The sequence below is a fragment of the Hylobates moloch genome, unplaced genomic scaffold (assembly GCF_009828535.3).
Source record: "Hylobates moloch isolate HMO894 unplaced genomic scaffold, HMol_V3 SCAFFOLD_8, whole genome shotgun sequence".
NCBI classification, from domain to species: domain Eukaryota; kingdom Metazoa; phylum Chordata; class Mammalia; order Primates; family Hylobatidae; genus Hylobates; species Hylobates moloch.
The window spans coordinates 77866066-77884242 of NW_026652283.1; the positions used below are offsets into that span (position 1 = coordinate 77866066).

At 46.9% G+C, this 18177-nt stretch overlaps 1 protein-coding gene across 4 annotated transcripts in view; it reads right to left on the minus strand.

The window, feature by feature from the left end:
• The window catches only part of RAD54L2 (RAD54 like 2), a 128958-nt gene that overhangs the window by 107113 nt on the left and 3668 nt on the right, over window positions 1–18177 (minus strand). The window contains exon 1 of one of the 4 annotated variants that reach the window (XM_058441867.1): window positions 16026–16266. The exons of the other annotated variants lie outside the window; for them this stretch is intronic. The gene's annotated coding sequence lies outside the window, so the exon portion shown is untranslated. Of the gene's footprint in view, window positions 1–16025; window positions 16267–18177 lie in introns of those variants that run through there. 4 annotated transcript variants of the gene reach the window in all.

Consider the following 18177-nt stretch of genomic DNA (forward strand, 5'->3'; position numbering starts at 1 on the left):
GGTATAGTGGTATACGCCTGTAATCCCAGCTACTAGGGAGGCTAAGCCAGGAGAATTGCTTGAACGTGGGAGGCAGAGATTGCAGTAAGCCAAGATCATGCCACTGCACTCCAGCCTGGGCAAGAGTGAGACTCCGTCTCAAAAATAAATAGGCTATTTGTTGATGCTGCTACTATTACACAGTTGATTTATATTAAGGAATGTATTGACTGTACACTTCACAAGGCATTCTTTGCTATTCCACTTATGGGACAGTAAGAGAAGTGCCAGCACGGTGCCTCATGCCTGTAATCCCAGCACTTTGGGAGGCAGAGATGGCAGGTTTGCTTGAGCCTAGGAGTTCAAGACCAGCCTGGGCAACATAGCAAGACCTCCATCTCTACATTAATTAAAGAATTAGCCGGGCATAGTGGTACATGTCTGTGGTCCCAGCTACTTGGGAGGCTAAGGTGGGGGGAATCACTTGCACCCAGGCAGTTGAGGCTGCAGTGAACTGTAATCATGCCACTGCACTCTAGCCTGAGCAACACAGCAAGCAAGACCCTGCCTCAAAAAAGAGAGAAAGAGAGAGAAGTGGACCTTCAAAGGAGAAAGACTTGCCAAAGTCCCTTTGAAATGAAATTGATCTTTAAGATGCTGCTATGGCACATGATTTTGATTAGAAAAAAACAGTGTTCCCCTAAACATCTAAGAAATTTTTTAAACATTTAATCTAAGAAAAATTTTAAAATGTTTAAAACAGGCCGGGCGCGGTGTCTCATGCCTGTAATCCCAGCACTTTGGGAGGCGGAGGTGGGTGGATCACGAGGTCAGGAGATCAAGACCATCCTGGCTAACAAGGTGAAACCCCGTCTCTACTAAAAATACAAAAAATTAGCCGGGTGAGGTGGCGGGCGCCTGTAGTCCCAGCTACGCGGGAGGCTGAGGCAGGAGAATGGCCTGAACCCCAGGGGGCGGAGCCTGCAGTGAGCCGAGATCGCACCACTGCACTCCAGCCTGGGCGACAGCAAGACTCCGTCTCAAAAAAAAAAAAAAAAAAACATTTAAAACAGGAGCCAACTGACAGATACGGGCAGGTCACACGTTTCTGGTGGAGAAATTTGGGCTGAGAGTATGGATTAGGTCAATCAGTAAATTCTACTTTGCCCTAAACAGAGCCTTACAAGCCAGACTTGATAAGATTCATAAACAAATCGGCCAGGGGCGGTGGCTCACATCTGTAATCCCAGCACTTTGGGAGGCTGAGGTGGGCAGATTGGTTGAGCTTATAAATTTGAGACCAGCCTGGGCAACACGGTAAAACCCTCTCTCTACAAAATATACAAAAATTAGCTGGGCATGATGGCACGCGCCTGTGGTTTCATCTACTCCCGGGGCTGAAGTGAGAGGATCACTTGAGCCTTGGGAGGTGAAGGCTGCAATGAGCCGAGATTGTGCCACTGCACTCCAGCCTGGGCAACAGAGCAAGACCTTGTCTCAAAAAAATAAAATAGAATGTTCTTTTTTTTTTTTTTGAGATGGAGTTTCCCTCTTGTTACCCAGGCTGAAGTGCAGTGGTGCAATCTCAGCTCACTGCAACCTCTGCCTTCTGGTTTCAAGCGATTCTCCTGCTTCAGCCTTCCAAGTAGCTGGGATTACAGGTGCCTGCCACCATGCCTGGCTAATTTTTGAATATTTAATAGAGACGGGGTTTCACCACGTTGGTCAGGCTGGTCTCAAACTCCTGACCTCGTGATCCACCCACCTCAGCCTCCCGAAGTGTTGAGATTACAGGCGTGTAATTAATAAGAACATAAGAATGTTCTTATTAAAGATAAACACTCAGTGTCAATGTCTAGATCTAGCTTTAAAATACGCCAGCAACAGCCTGGTGCAGTGGCCCACACCTGTAATCCCAGCAATTTGGGAGGCTGAGGCAGGAGGATAGCTTGAGCCCAAGAGTTTTGAGACCAGCCTGGGCAATGTGGTGAGACCTCATCTCTACAAAAATTTAAAAATTAGCTGGGCATGGTGGTGTGCACTTGTAGTCCCAGCTACTCAGGAGGCTGAGGCTGGAGAATCCTTTGAGCTGGGAGGTCGAGGCCACAGTGAGCCATGCCACTGCATGCCAGCCTAGGCAACAGAGTGAGACCCTGTCTCAAAAAAAAAAAAAAAAAAAAAGCCAACAACAACAAAAATTAGGGAATATATTGAAAAAGATGGAGAAGTATTGATAATTGTTGAAATTGGGTGACAGGTACATGATGCTTCATGATGCCACCGTTGTACATGTATGCCAAGCATGTGCAACATCTCTCCCAGCAAGGATGATGGGAAAGGGGGAGTTAGTCAGAACAAGGCAGAATAAACATCAGGAAAAGAATCTTTGGTCCAGGCAACTAGGAACTCACCTCGGAGATATTGCTCAGGAGGAATGTAGGACTAAGCCAGACAACAAAGGATTAAGAGATTAAGGGTGCAGTGGCTCAAGCCTGTAATCCCCAGCATTTCCGGAGGCAGAGGTGGGCTGATCACCTTTGGTCAGGAGTTTGAGAACAGCCTGACCAAAATGGAGAAACCCCGTCTACACTAAAAATACAAAATTAGCCGGGCATGTAGCACATGCCTGTAATCCCAGCTACTCTAGAGGCTGAGGCAGGAGAATCGCTTGAACCCGGGAGGCGGAGGTTGCAGTGAGCCGAGATCATGCCACTGCACTCTAGCCTGGGCAACAAGAGCGAAACTCTGTCTCAAAAAAAAAAAAAAAAGAGATAGATAAAAGAGAGATAGATAAAGCATCTGGTTGGCACTGAGCGAGGTGGCCCACACCTGTAATCCCAGCACTCTGGGAGGCCAAGGCAGGAGGATCACTTGAGGATAGGAGTTTGAGACCAACCTGGGCAACACAGGGATACCCTGTCTCTACAAAATAAAAAGTAAAATCTAGCCAGCCATGGTGGCACCCGCTTAAGAGGATAGCATGGATGGGCCAAGGAGGTTGAGGCCACAGGGAGCAGATTGTACCACTGCACTACAGCCTGGGTGAAAGAGTGAAACCCTGTCTCAAAAACAAAACAAAACAAAACAAAAAAAGGCAGTTGGTAAGGAAATGGCAGTAAAACTTAATGAGAGGATGATAAAAAATAAAACAAAGGAGGACAGGAAGAAGAAGACTCTTCATCTACCATGAGAGGCACAGAGCTAAGCAGTTACTGTGGTCCTATCGTTTATGTAGGAAAAAACAAAAGGGGAGGGGATCAAGGCTAGGAAGGACTACAGGAAGACCTTAGGGTGTAACAGGTAAATCAAGGTTACAGAAGAAATAGGAATAGATAAAATTCTATTGGAACAGGTTGGATTGAAAAAACAATGAAGACCACCTCTTCTGGGAGAATGAATATAGAGAAAGGTAACATTCTGAAACTAGAATGCAAAAGGGGCCTTTTGCATTCAGAAAGGTAACATTCTGAAACTAGAATGCAAAATATCACAGTTAAGGGAGGAGGCTCTGACATTCAACCATTTGACTTTAACTTCAGTTTGTCACCATCACTGAAGTTGACATAAGTAATTGTGTCTGGGGGTAAATACAAGCATATACTCTTTCATTACTGTCGATGAAATGGATCAACTGTAAAATATTTAAAAAGACTTATTCTGAGCCAAAAATCAATGACCATGGCCCAAGGCACGGTTTCAACAGGTCCTGATAACATGTGCCAATGGTGGTTGAGTTACAGCTTGGTCTCACTCTGTCACCCAGGCTGGAATGCAGTGGTGCGATTTTGGCTCATTGCAACCTCTGCCTCCCCCAGGTTCAAGCAATTCTCCCGCCTCAGCCTCCGAGTAGCCGGGATTACAGGTGTACAAAACAACGCCTGGCTAATTTTTCTATTTTCAGTCGAGACAGGGTTTCACCATATTGGCCATGCTGGTCTCCAACTCCTGACCTCAGGTGATCTGCCCACTTTGGCCTCTCAGAGTGCTGGGATTACAGGTGTGAGCCACCATGCCTGGCCAGTTTTATATATTTTAGGGAAACATATAACATCATCTCAGTATCTGTGAAGTATACATCAGTTCTGTCCAGAAAGGTGGGACAACTACAGTGGGGGAGGGGAGAGGCTTTACATATCACAGATTAAAGATTTTCTGATTGGCAATTGGTTGAGTTATCATCTAAAAATCTGGAATCAATAGAAAGGAGTGTCTGGGGCTGCCACAATGGCTCACACCTGTAATCCCAGCATTTGGGAGGCTGATGCGGGTGGGTCACTTGAGGCCAGGAGTTTGAGACCAGCCTGGCCAACATGGCGAAACCCTTTCTCTACAAAAAATACAAAAATTAGCCAGGCATGGTGGCACACACCTTTCATCCCAGCTACTTAGAAGTCTGCAGCAAGAGAATCGCTTGAACCTGGGAGGCAGAGGCTGCAGTGAGCAGAGGTCACACTACTGCACTCTAGCCTGGTAGACAAAGGGAGACCTTGTCTCAAAAAAAAAGAAAAGAAAAGCAGCAAAATGAGCGTCTGAGTTAGGACAAGGGATGGTGGAGATCAGGGTTCTTATTATGTAGATGAAGTCTTAAAGGTGGCAAATGTTTCCTAGTCAGACCTTTAAAAGGTACTAGACTCTCAAGTAATCTCTTCAGGACTGGGAAGGCCTGGAAGGGAAAAGATCTAGTTGTGTTTATAGAGATTCTTTACAGATGCAAATTTTCCACCACAAACGATGGCTTTGCAGATTTCAAAATATAGCAAAGAAATATATTTTGGGTAAAATATTTTGATTTCTTCATCTGTCATTAATTAATTAATTAATTAATTAATTTTTTTTTTTTTGAGATGGAGTTTCACTCTTGTTGCCCAGGCTGGAGTGCAATAATATCATCTCAGCTAATTGCAACCTCTGCCTCCCGGGTTCAAGTGATTCTCCTGCATCCCGAATAGCTGCGATTACACCTGTGAACCACCACACCCAGCTAATATTTTTTGTTGTTGTTGTTGAGAAGGAGTCTCGCTTTGTCGCCCAGGCTGGAGTGCAGTGGCACAATCTCAGCTCACTGCAACCTCCGCTTCCAGGGTACAAGAGATTCTCCTGCCTCAGCCTCCAGAATAGCTGGGATTACAGGCGTGCACCACCACACCCGGCTAATTTTTGTATTTTTAGTAGAGACGGAGTTTCACCATGTTGGTCAGGCTGCTCTCAATCTCTTGATCACACCCAGCTTACAGAGATCTCTTTTGTGAGAGGAAAAGTTGATCGATGCAGCAAATTTCACTGTTGTCTTATTTTGAGAAATTGCTACAGCTACTCCAATCTTCAGCAATCACCACCCTGATCAGTCAGCAGCCATCAATGTCTAGGCAAGACCCACAACCAGCAAAAGGATTACAAGTCCTGAAGGCTCAGGTGATTGTTAACATTTTTTAGCAATAAAGCATTTTAAAATTAAGGTATATACATTGCTTTTTTAGACATAATGCTATTAGGAACTTAATAGACTACAGTATGGTACAAACATAACTTTTCTTTCCTCTAAGATGGGATCTTGTTCTGTCACCCAAGCCAGAGCACAGTGGTGCAATGACAGCATACTGCTGACTCGAACTCCTGGTGATTCTTCCACCTCAGCCTCCAGAGTATCTAGGACTAAACAGGTGTACACTCCAACACTCAGCTAATTTTTTTCTTTTTTTTTTTTTTTGAGACAGAGTCTCGCTCTGTCGCCCAGGCTGGAGTGCAGTGGCCCGATCTTGGCTCACTGCAAGCTCCGCCTCCCAGGTTCATGCCATTCTCCTGCCTGAGCCTCCCGAGTAGCTGGGACTACAGGCGCCCGCTACCACACCCGGCTAATTTTCTGTATTTTTAGTAAAGACGGGGTTTCACCTTGTTAGCCAGGATGGTCTCGATCTCCTGACCTCGTGATCCGCCCGCCTCGGCCTCCCAAAGTGCTGGGATTACAGGCGTGAGCCACCACGCCCAGCCCACTCGGCTAATTTTTAAAACTTTTTTGTAGAGACAAGGTCTTGTTATGCTGCCCAGACTAGTCTTGAACTTCTGGCCTCAAGTGATCCTCCCATCTCCACCTCCCAAAGTACTGGAATTACGGACATAAGCCACTATGCCAAGCCTGTACACATAACTTTTATATGTACTGGGAAACCAAATAATGTGTGTGACAGGCTTTATTGCAATATTTGCTTCATTGTAATGGTCTAGAACTCAACCTGCAACATCTCCAAAGCATGCTTGTATACAGTATGTGAGCTGCTATAATTATTATTATTAAAACCAAAGTTAGGCCAGGCGCAGTGGCTCACGCCTGTAATCCCAGCACTTTGGGAGGCGGAGGTGGGTGGATCATGAGGTCAAGAAATCAAGACCATCCTGGCCAACATGGTGAAACCCCATCTCTACTAAAAATACAAAAATTAGCTGGGTGTGGTAGTGGGCACCTGTAGTCCCAGCTACTTGGGAGGCTGAGGCAGGAGAATCACTTGAACTCGGGAGGTGTAGGTTGCAGTGAGCCGAGACTGCGCCACTGCCCTCCAGCCTGGCAACAGAGCGAGACTCCCTCTCACAAAAACAAACAAACAAACAAAAAACACACGGAAAGTAAAAATTCCTAATAGTCAAAAAATTCTCACAAATTAACAAAATAAATTAAATCAGCCAAAAAAGTTGACAAAGGACAAGAAATAAATACATACATGAAATAAACACATGAAAAGATGCTCATCCTCTTCAATAAGTAAATGTAAATAAAAATTAGTTACCTAGGCTTCACATTGGCAAAGATTCAAAATATTGATTCCCAGCCACGCATGGTAGCTCACACCTGTAATCCCAACACTTGGGGAGGCCAAGTGGGGAGGACTGTTTGAGCCCAGAGGTTCAAGATCAGCCTGGGCAACATAGTGAGACTTAATCTCTACAAAAAATGGACATGGTAGTAAGCGCCTGTAATCCCAGCTACCTCAGGAGGCTGAGGTGGGAGGATCACTTGAGCCCAGGAGACAGAGGTTGCAGTGAGCTATGATCATCGTGCCACTGCACTCCAGCCTAAGCAAGAGTCAGACCCTCTCTTTAAAAAAAAAAAAAAAAAAAAAAAGCCAGGCATGGTGGCTCACGCCTGTAATCCCAACACTTTGGGAAGCCGAGGCAGGTGGATCATGAGGTCAGGAGATCGAGACCATCCTGGCTAACACAGTGAAACCTCATCTCTACTAAAAATACAAAAAATTAGCCGGGCGTGGTGGCAGGCCCCTGTAGTTCCAGCTACTCGGGAGGCTGAAGCAGAATGGCGTGAACCCAGGAGGCGGAGCTTGCAGTGAGTCAAGATCTTGCCACTGCACTCTAGCCTGGGTGACAGAGCGAGACGCTGTCTCAAAAAAAAATTGATTCCTATTCTAGCAAGTATAGCTAGATAGCTAGGTAAATAAACAAATAAATAAACAAAAATATTGATAAAGTTCAGTGTCGGGGAGAAATATAAATTGATACAATCTTTTGAAAGTGATAAAATCTAACAAAATTTTAAACATGCATACATTTCTATAAGTAGAATTTCTGTGTCAAAACCTTTATAGAAATACTTATACTTACAGAAATGTATCCTAGGCTGGGCGTGGTGGCTCACGCCTATAATCTCAGCACTTTGGGAGGCTGAGGAGGGCGGATCATGAGGTCAAGAGATTGAGACCATCCTGGCCAACATGGTGAAACCCCACTGTACTAAAAATACAAAAATTAGCCAGGCATGGTGGTACGTGCCTGCAGTCCCAGCTACTCTGGAGGCTGAGGCAGGAGAATCGTTTGAACCCAGGAGGTGGAGGTTGCAGTGAGCCGAGATTGCACCACTGCACTCCAGCCTGGTGACAGAGTGAGACTCTGTCTCAAAAAAAAAAAAAAAAAGAGAAAAAGAAATGCATCCTACAGGCCAGGTGCAGTGGCTCACACCTGTAATCCTTGCACTGTGGGAGGCCGAGGCAGGTGGATCACTTGAGGTCAGGAGTTCGAGACCAGCCTGGCCAACATAGTGAAACCCCATCTCTACTAAAAATACAAAAATTAGCCAGGAGTGTGGCACATGTCTGTAATCCCAGCTACTTGGGAGGCTGAGGAACGAGAATCACTTGAACCCAGGAGGCGGAGGTTGCAGTGAGCCGAGATAGCGCCACTGCACTATAGCCTGGACAACAAAGTGAGACTCCACCTAAAAAAAAAAAATTAAATTAGGCTGGGCATGATGGCTCATGCCTGTAATCTCAGCACTTGGGGAGGCCGACATAGGCAGATCACTTGAGCCCAGGAGTTCAAGACCAGCCTGGGAAACATAGCAAAACCCCATCTCTACAAAGAATACAAAAATTAGCTGGGCATGGTGGCATGCACCTGTGGCCCCAGCTAATCAGGAGGCTAAGTCAGGTGGACTGCTTGAGCCTGGGAGGTCAAGGCTACAAAGAGCTATCATCATGCCACTGCATTCCAGCCTGGGTGACAGACCAAGACCTTGTCTCAACAACAAAAAAAGATTAAATGGGAAAAAAAAGTCACAGAAAGGTAGATAGACTATGACCCCATTTCTGTACAAAGGAATTACTTTCTCTTACACACGTACACACATCTGTTAGTATGACTGTCACCCAGGCTGGAGTACAGTGGTGCCATCTCCCGCTCACTGCAACCTCCACCTCCTGGGTTCAAGGGATTCTTGTGCCTCAGCCTCCCAAGTAGCTGGGATTACAGGCATGTACCACCACACCAGCTAATTTTTATATTTTTAGTAGGCACAGGGTTTCACCATGTTGGCCTGGCAGTTCTTGAATTCCTGGCCTAAAATGATCTGCCTCCCTCAGCCTCCCAAACCAAAATGCTGGGATTACAGGTGTAAGCCACTGTGCCTGGACTTTATTTACTGATTTTTAGAGACAGGATCTCACTGTGTTGCCCTGGGCCAGAGTGCAGTGGCACAATCGCAGCTCACTGCATCCTCTACCTCCCAGGGTCAGGCAATCCTCCCACCTCAGCCTCCTAAGTAGTTGGGAAAACAGGGGTGCACCACCACACTCAGGTAATTTTTGTGTTTTTGTAGCGATAGAGCCTCCCTATGTTGCCCAGGAGGGTCTCGAAATCCTGGACTTAAGCAAGCCACCCGCCTTGGCCTCCCAAAGTGTTGGGATTACAGGCATTAAACCACCACACCCAGCAGGCCTAAATTCTTAATGGTAGTTAATAATGAGATATGGAATTATGGTTTCCTTTCCCTATTTAAAAATGCCTGAATTTCACTGTACTCATATGTTGTTTATGTAACCAGGGAAAAAAGGTCAAGGACTTTCTAAGAGCAACAGACTGGATGACGAAAGTATGGTGACAGAAAGAATAGGGAAAATATTTGAGAGCACAAGCCCTAAAATGAGGTCACTGGTCCAGAGCCTGGGGGAAAGGCACCTTTGGGAAACATGTAAACAGCTGCTATAGGAAATGGGACCCTTAGGAGGCAGCACAGGAGCACCCTGAGGGGCAGAGAGAGATCAGCTCAAGTAAGGCAGTGGGAACTACCAGCAACCAAGACAGCTCACTTTCCTGACTGTCCAGAAACACTGGGAATGGGCACCCTAGGGGCAGTGAAAAGCAGCCAGGCAAGAGAATTCAGAGATAGCAACTAGCATAGCCGGCAGGGCATAAAGTCAGGGAATCAAAGGGTTCTAATACCTGGGGAAGGAATACTGGAACTGTGGACCACGATCAACCAGAGCCAAGCTAGTAGGGGAGGTAGGTGAAACACAGGGAAAGAAAAATGAAGAGATAGGGTGTGGGAGACAGTGGGACTGGAAGGCACAATGACAGCAGAGCTCAAGCCAGAATGCATCCATTTTCCTTCCCCCCCCCCTTTTTTTTTTGAGATGGAGACTCGCTCTGTCACCCAGGCTGGAGTGCAGTGGCGTAATCTCGGTTCACCGTAACCTCCACCTCCCGGGTTCAAGTGATTCTCCTGCCTCAGCATCCTGAGTAGCTAGGATTGCAGGTGTGCACCACCTCGTCTGGCTAATTTTTGTGTTTTTAGTAGAGATGAGCTTTCACCATGTTGGCCAGGCTGGTCTCGAACTCCTGATCTCAGGTGACACCCCCCCACCCCCACCCCACCCCCAGCCTCAGCCTCGGCCTCCTAAAGTGGTGGGATTACAGGTATAAGCCACCGTGCCCAGCTTCTTTCTTCCAATTTCTATACAATATACATTAGGAGAAAGATTCCTACTTGTTTCATGGGCCTCAATTGCAGAACTATGTCCACCTGGCTCTGGATTTTTCTCCTGATCACTAAGCAATCTGTGAAGAGAGTAGAGCTCCCTCTAGGTTCCTCCAGCAGCCAGCTCTTCCAGAGTTACTGGGCTGCTAGGCTGGGAGCGGTGGTTCACGCCTGTAATCCCAGCACTTTCGGGGTCCAAGGCAGGTAGATTACCTGAGGACCAGGAGTTCGAGACCAGCCTGGCCAAATGGCAAAACCCCATCTCTACTACAAATACAAAAATTTGCTGGGCGTGGGGGTGGGCTCCTGTAATCCCAGGTACTCGGGAGGCTGAGGCAGGGAGAATAGCTTGAACTCAGGAGGCAGAGGTTGCAGTGAGCCAAGATCGCGCCATTGCACTCCAGCCTGGGCAGTTGAGTGAGACTCCGTCTCAAAAAACAAATACAAAAAAATTAGCCGGGCGTGGTGGTCCACGCCTGTAATCCCAGCTACTTGAGAGGCTGAGGCAGAATCGTTTGAACCCGGGAAGCGGAGGTTGCAGTGAGCTGAGTTGGCGCCACTGCACTCCAGCCTGGGCAACAGAGCAGGACTCCATCTCAAAAAAAAAAGCAGAGTTACTGGGCTGCTATAACAGAGCAGAGATTCTACTCACTGTGTACCACTATCTTCCTTGTTTGTATCCTCTATTGGCCAGCAGCCTGAAAGAAGGGATGACTGTCATCCCAAACTGAAGCCCTAACAATATCCTATGAGGACATAAAAAGGGCTCTAAACTTAGAATCAGAAAACAGGCAGCAATTCCCAGCTTTTCTTATTATCAGCTCTGTGTACCGGAAAGCAAGCCACTTCACCTTTTCAGGTTTGCTTCCTCATCTGTACAATGGGGATAATTTGCCTCACAGGGTTGTTGGGAGGATGAAGTAAATATATATATGAAAATGTTGGCCGGGCGTGGTGGCTCACGCCTGTAATCCCAGCACTTTGGGAGGCCAAGGCAGGTGGATCACCTGAGGTCAGGAGTTCAAGACCAGCCTGGCCGACATGGTGAAACCCTATCTCTACAAAAATACAAAAATTAGCCAAGCATGATGACGGGTGCCTGTAATCCCAGCTACTCGGGAGGCTGAGGCAAGAAAATCGCCTGGACTGGCTGGGCGCGATGGCTTACGCCTGTAATCCCAGCACTTTGGGAGGCCAAGGTGGGCAGATCACGAGGTCAGGGTTCCAGACCAGCCTGACCAACATGGTGAAACCTCATCTCTACTAAAAATACAAAAATTAGCCGGGCTTGGTGGCACATGCCTGTAATCCCAACTACTCGGGAGGCTGAGGCAGGAGAATCGCTTGAACCTGGGAGGCGGAGGTTGCAATGAGCCAAGATCACGCCACTGCACTCCAGCCTGGGCCAGAGAGTGAGATTCCATCTCAAAAAAAAAAAAAAAAAAAAAAAAAAAACAAGAGAATCGCCTGAACCTGGGAGGCAGAGGTTGCAGTGAGCTGAGATCGCACCACTGCACTCCAGCATGGGCGAGAGAGCAAGACTCTGTCTCAAAAAAAAGAAAGTGGCTGGCGCAGTGGCTCACACCAGTGATCCCAACATTTTGGGAGGCCGAGGTATGCAGATTACCTGAGGTCAGGAGTTCAAGACCAGCCTGCCCAACATGGCGAAAACCCGTCTCTACTAAAAATACAAAAAAGTAACCAGGCGTGGTGGCGGGTGCCTGTAATCCCAGTTACTCGGGAGGCTGAGGCAGGAGAATCGCTTGAACACAGGAGGCAGAGGTTGCAGGGAGCCGAGATCGCACCACTGCACTCTAGCCTGGGCAAAAAGAGCAAAACTCCGTCTCAAAAAAAAAAAAAAAAGGGAAAGAAAGAAAGAATTTTATAGGCTGGGCACGTCTGTAATCCCCACACTTGGCGAGGCCACGGTGAGTGAATCGCTTGAGCTCAGGAGTTCAAGACTAGCCTGGCTAACATGGCAAAACCCTCTCTCTCCAAAAAATACAAAAATTAGCTGGGCACAGTGGCACATGCCATTAGTCCTAGCTACTCAAGAGGCTGAGGAGGGAGGATGACTTGAACCCAGGAGGTGGAGGCTGCAGTGAGCTGAGATCATGCCACTGCACTCCAGTCTGGGTGACAGAGCCAGACCCTGTCCCAAACATTAAAAAAAAAAAAAAAAAGTGTTCTATAAACTACAACATCACACATAAGCAAAGTATACTTATCACAGTAAAGCAAACATTTTTCATTTCTGCCTACTATTGATGGTACTATAAAATCATAAGCACATGTTAGTACCTCCAATGTGCCTCCACTGGCTGAAATTTTCTGTGTTTGTATTGCTTTCAATCTATAATATAACATCTTCCGGCTGGGCGCGGTGGCTCACGCTTGTAATCCCAGCACTTTGGGAGGCCGAGGCGGGTGGATCACGAGGTCAGGAGATCGAGACCACGGTGAAACCCCGTCTCTACTAAAAATACAAAAAATTAGCCGAGCGTGGTGGCAGGCGCCTGTAGTCCCAGCTACTCGGAGAGGCTGAGGCAGGAGAATGGCGTGAACCCGGGAGGCGGAGCTTGCAGTGAGCCGAGATTGCGCCACTGCACTCCAGCCTGGGCGACAGAGAAAAAAAAAAAAAAAAAAATCTTCCTACTTTTTTTTTTTTTTTTTTTTTCGCCCAGGCTGGAGGGTAGTGGCACAATTACAGCTCACTCCAGCCTCTATCTCTGGAGTTCAGGCAATCTTCCCACCTCAGTCTCCTAACTGGGAGACTGGCAGCTCAGATGTGGTTCATAACTTCTAGGTGTGTGTCACCTTGCCCAGCTAATTTTTATTTAATTTTTTTTGTAGAGACAAGCTCTATGTTGCCCCAGGCTAGTCTTAAACTCCTGGGGTCAAGAAACTCTCCCACCTCAGCCTCCCAAAGTGCTGGGATTACAGGCATGAGCCACTGCACCTAGCCAACCAACAACTTTCATTTTTTTTGTTTGTTTTTTGTTTGCTTGTTCGTTTGTTTAAAGACAGAGTCAAGTTTCACTCTGTTGCCCAGGCTGGAATGCAGTGGTGAGATCTCGGCTCACTGCAACCTTTGCCTCCTGGGTTCAAGCGATTCTCGTGCCTCAGCCTTCCAAGTAACTGGGACTACAGGCGTGCACCACCACATCCAGCTAATTTTTGTATTCTTAGTAGAGACAGGGTTTCGCCACGTTAGCCAAGCTGGCCTGAAACTCCTGACCTCAGGTGATCTGCCTGCCTCAGCCTCACAAAGTGCTGGGATTACAGGTGTGAGCCACCGCGCCTGGCCTCAACAACTTCCTCCTAACTTCTCAACACTGCTCACAAAATGTCATCAATTTTTAACAGCTACTGCCAAATTCAAAGTGCCTCAGTGTTTTTTGTTTTTTGTTTTTGAGACGGAGTTTCGCTCTTGTTGCCTGGGCTGGAGTGCAATGGCACGATCTCGGCTCACCACAACCTCTCCCTCCCACGTTCAAGCGGTTCTCCTGCCTCAGCCTCCTGAGTAGCTGAGATTACAGGCATGTGCCACCACACCCAGCTAATTTTGTACTTTTAGTAGAGACGGGGTTTCTCCATGTTGATCAGGCTGGTCTCAAACTTCCGATATCAGGTGATCCGCCTGCCTCAGCCTCCCAAGGTGCTGGGATTACAGGCGTGAGCCACAGTGTCCGGGCCTCAGTTTTCCTTTTTATCTGATATCAACTTTTATCTTTAACCTAACTACAGTTACTTTTCATGCTTTTATTTTCTGCAGTCTGTTATTTTATCACTTGCATGAAAGAATAATTGCATTTGGCCGGGCATGGTGGCTCACACCTGTAATCCTAGCACTTTGGGAGGCCGAAGAGGGGGGATCACCTGAGGTCAAGAGTTCAAGAGCAGCCTGGCCAACATGGCGAAACCCTGTCTCTACTAAAAATACAAAAATTAGCCAGGTGCGGTGGCACATACTTGTAATCCCAGCTACTTGGGAAGTTAAGGCAGGAGAATCACTTGAACCCAGGAGGCAGAGGTTGCAGTGAGCTGAGATTATGCCATTTTACTCCAGCCTGGGCTACAGAGTGAGACTCCATCTCCAAAAAAAAAAGAATTGATGTAGGCTTTGATAAGCTTCCTAACACCCAGCCTTCAGTAGGGATTTCTATGCAGTCTAATCACCCATAAAAACTAATTTGATTGGGAGGCCAATGCAGAAGGATCACTTGAGCCCAAGAGTTCGAGACCAGCCTGCGTAACATAGTGGGACCCCTGCTTCTACAAAAAATATAAACATTAGCCAGGCAAGGTCATGCATGCCTGTACTCCCAGCTACTCAAGAAGCTGAGGTGGTTCAGCCGGGCGCGGTGGCTCAAGCCTGTAATCCCAGCACTTTGGGAGGCTGAGGCGGGCGGATCACGAGGTCAGGAGATCGAGACCATCCTGGCTAACACGGTGAAACCCCGTCTCTACTAAAAACACAAAAAATTAGCCGGGCGTGTTGGCGGGCGCCTGTATTCCCAGCTACTCGGGAGGCTGAGGCAGGAGAATGGCGTGAACCCAGGAGGTGGAGGTTGCGGTGAGCCGAGATCGCGCCACTGCACTCCAGCCTGGGGGACAGAGAAAGACTCCGTCTCAAAAAAAAAAAAAAAAAAAAAAGAAGCTGAGGTGAAAGGATTGCTCGAGCCTGAGAGGTCAAGGCTACAGTGAGCTATGATCATGCCACTGTACTTACTCTAGCGTGGGTGACAGAGAGAGACTCTGTCTCAAAAAAAAAAAAAATTAAAAATTAAAAAAATCTTAAAAAAACTAATTCAAAGTAATTTAGATAGTATACTCAAGTTATTTTACCACTAAGATCCAGGAGGGTGGCCAGGCATCGTGGCTCACGCCTGTAATCCCAGCACTTTGGGAAGCAGTGGCAGGCGGATCACAAGGTCAGGAGTTCGAGATCAGCCTGACCAACATGGTGAAACCCTGACTCTACTAAAAATACAAAAACCAGCCAGGCGTGGTGGCACGCGCCTGTAATCCCAGCTGCTCAGGAGGCTGAGGCAGGAGAATCACTTGAACCCGGGAGGCAGAGGTTGCAGTGAGCTGAGATCGCACCACTGGACTCCAGCCTGGGCGACAGAGCAAGACTCCATCTCAAAAACAAAACAACAGCAACAACAAAAAAGATCCAGGAGGGTAACTAAATAAATTGGCACAATTCTCTAACTTCTAGGTAAATAACTCAGAACATACAGCTCCAGACACTTCAGAATTAGTACAGTATTAGACTGAGCAGAAAATGGATACAGATAATTTTATAGTCACTGAATTCTAACTCCTGAATAAAGTTTGCTCAAATAATCGTATTTCCTGTATATGGTGACACTGAGCTCAGATGGGTCTCCAAAAGGCCAACCAGGCAGCAAAATTCACAATATCCTAGTGTTAAATCCATTACCCATTCCCAGGCCAGGCGCAGTGGTTCATGCCTATAATCCCAGCACTTTGGGAGGCCAAGATGGGCAGATCACTTGAGGTCAGGAGTTCAAGACCAGCCTGGCCAATATGGAGAAACTCCGTCTCTACTAAAAATACAAAAATTAGCCAGGCATGGTGGCGCACCTATAGTCCCAGTTACTCGGGAAGCTGAGGCAGGAGAATAGCTTGAACCGAGGAGGTTGAGGTTGCAGTGAGCCAAGATCGTGCCATTGCATTCCAGCCTGGGTGACAGAGCAAGACTCCATCTCCAATCAATCAATCAATCAAAGTCATTACCCATTCCCAGTAGGTGGTGGCTTACCAGTAGTTAGTTGTCTAGACACCCTGTGGCCCATACCAGCTAATCACTTCTTTACATATGAGGACAAAGCACTCAGAGCAGTAAATGGCCTGCAGAAGATCAGACAATACCAATGAAGAACTGTCACATTTTCTCCCAAATGAAATGTTTGCAAGACCCAAAAAAGCAAATAAGCCCTCCAGCCTCAAAATTATGAACAAATGAATAAGCAACACATTCTCACAACAAAGTGTTGCCTTTAGCAACCTGGAAAAACAAAAGCAGAGATACTGCTTCAGCCAGGATCAGATGCAGCCATGAAGTCAGAACTCTCATCACACCACTAGCTCCACAGTGAATGATTTCCTGTTATTTCATAAGCAAAGGTTATTCATTTGTTCATTCAACAAACATTTGCCAAGTAGCTACCCTGTGCCAAAAATGGTCAGGTGCTGGGATATAAACAAGACAAGCTCCTGCCTTCAAGTAGGTAATAAACTAGGTATGGGAAACACAAAAAAAATACCAAAACATGGTAAAAAGGAATTTGAGGAAAAAATATAATTTTTTTAAAAAATACTAAAACGTAGCAGGACAGTATGATTATAAAAGCTTGCACAGACCGCAGTGTCATACAGAAGAGAGGCATTCTGCTGAACCTGGAGGGAATCAAGGAAGGCTTTTATTAAGAGAAGGTGGTGCCCGAACTCCTGGTTCAAGCCTTAGAGTCAGCCAAGCTGTAGAATAGAGAGCAAAATATCACAGAAGGAATAGCCTGAGAATGCTGGGACCTTCAAGGAGTTCACTATAACTGAGCCTCACGTGCCAGAGTAAATGTGGCAGAGGAAAAACTAGAAAGGAAGATAAAGAAGGGGCCAGGTCATAAAGGTCCTTATGAGATGCTGAAGCAGAGACAGGCCAGGGTCTAGATGTTCGAGACCAGAGATATATTATTTACTCTTTTTTTTTTTGAGATGGAGTTTCGCTCTTGTTGCCCAGGCTGGAGTGCAATGGCACAACCTCTGCTCACCGCAACCTCCGCCTCCTGGGTTCAAGCAATTCTCCTGCCTCAGCCTCCTGAGTAGCTGGGATTACAGGCATGCGCCACTATGCCCGGCTAATTTTGTATTTTTAGTAGAGACAGGATTTCTCCATGTTGGTCAGGCTGGTCTCGAACCCCCAACCTCAGGTGATCCGCCCGCCTCGGCCTCCCAAAGTGCTGGGATTACAGGTGTGAGACACCACGACTGGCCATTATTTACTCTTATCTAGAATTAAAGACCACCAGAATGAAGGGGGCATTTGACTACAGCAAGACTGGAAGAAATTAGAGACCAGTTATTTCAAATCACTTCTGGCCTCTACTTATTTTTCTCTTGAATATTAATGGGACTTTTTTTTTCTTCTCTTATTGGGAAAAAATAAAAGTGAAAATTCTATAACTAAGTCTGTTCATCAAAAACATGCCTGAACAGAGTGCTAGATTTTACCAAAGTAGCCCCAATTAAAGAAAATGACAAATCTCTCCTGCATCTGGAGAATTCCTGGCAAAGACACCAAAGCCAGGTCTCTGGTGCCAGCAGAAGAAAGATAGAGAAATGTCCTGATCAGGGGCCATATAGAACACAATGCTGCCTGGTATACTCTAGTGTTCTATCAATGGGAATGCCCACTGTTCCCAAACAAGAACATGCCAAACAGTTACCTCCTGGCTTCTCCATACAAAGTGTCAGGAAAAAACCTTCTACTGCCAGGAATGACCTTGGACTTTATAGTGTGGACTCCTGCCTACCAGCACTGAATAAAGACAACCTTGGCCGGAGGGGTGGCTCACACCTGTAATCCCAGCACTTTGGGAGGCCAAGACGGGCGGACCACGAGGTCAGGAGATCGAGACCATCCTGGCTAACACGATGAAACCCCGTCTCTACTAAAAATACAAAAAATTAGCCAGGCATGGTGGCAGGCGCCTGTAGTCCCAGCTACACGGGAGGCTGAGGCAGGAGAATGGCGTGAACCTGGGAGGCGGAGCTTGCAGTGAGCCAAGATCGCGCCACTGCACCCCAGCCTGGGCGACAGAGCGAGACTCCATCTCAAAAAAAAAAGACAACCTCAAAATTTCCTCACCTGTCCAGAGTGCCAACAGGTGCAGACAGCTGCCTTCCTCACCAGA